This window comes from Schistocerca nitens, chromosome 6 (assembly GCF_023898315.1).
Source record: "Schistocerca nitens isolate TAMUIC-IGC-003100 chromosome 6, iqSchNite1.1, whole genome shotgun sequence".
Taxonomy (NCBI): domain Eukaryota; kingdom Metazoa; phylum Arthropoda; class Insecta; order Orthoptera; family Acrididae; genus Schistocerca; species Schistocerca nitens.
The window spans coordinates 750,352,734-750,353,684 of record NC_064619.1 but is presented as its reverse complement, the minus strand read 5'-3'; the positions used below and the strand labels follow the sequence as shown (position 1 = coordinate 750,353,684).

General features: G+C 38.6%; 1 pseudogene; it reads left to right on the top strand.

The window, feature by feature from the left end:
* The first annotated feature begins 459 nt into the window (after positions 1 to 459).
* On the top strand, positions 460 to 577 carry LOC126263804 (5S ribosomal RNA; annotated as a pseudogene).
* The last annotated feature ends 374 nt before the right edge of the window (positions 578 to 951 follow it).

Genomic DNA, 951 nt, shown 5'->3' with positions numbered 1-951 from the left:
TCTGAATAAAATTTCAGTTCTTCAGCAATTACATTACCTTACTCAGCAAATAGAACTGATGATCTTATCTTCAAATTCAGTTTGTAGTGTAGGTATGCATTTTACAGAATGCATGATACACATAAGACACATTAATATATGAAGGATTTCATGTAATTGTTGCAACAGAGCAAGAGTGCAGCAATATGTCAAGAATATTTCACATTCTGATTGGACTATTTGTTACAACTAATAAGTTAAAATTATTCAAATAAATTTATTGCTCATATTTTGTTGACAGAGGATTGTTGACAATAATAATAATACTTTTTGAATCATCTAAATTCCTAAAACAGTTAGGTATTACACAGAATGTCATTCAGGTGTGCAAAGAAAAACTGTAGAATTGACAATTAGAGATAATAGCACTGAATGCTAGCAATACAATGAAAACATTTTTACTGTCCATATTTATTTCCAGCCAACAGCCTTGCCACAGTGGTAACACCGGTTCCCGTCAGATGACCGAAGTTAAGCGCTGTTGGGCTGGGCTAGCACTTTGATGGGTGACCATCTGGTCTGCCGAGCGCTGTTGGCAAGTGTGGTGCACTCAGCCCTTGTGAGGCAAACTGAGGAGCTACTTGATTGAAAAGTAGCGGCTCTAGTCTTAGAAACTGATATTTAGCTGGGAGAACGGTGTGCTGACCACAAACCCGTCCATATCTGCATACAGTGATGCCTATGGGCTGAGGATGACACTGCGGCCGGCTGTACCTTTGGGCCTTCGTAGCCTGTTCAGGGGGAGTAGTTATAATGAAACATAATTAATATTTAGAATTTATAAGTGTAGAGTGTTGTTCAGTACAAAATACAGGATTCGTCCTTGAGGTTGCTTTTATTTTAAATGTTTCAAATGCGTTGATACCAGGCGCTCTTCTGTCGCCTGTTCACATCTCCAGAGCGGCAAATTAT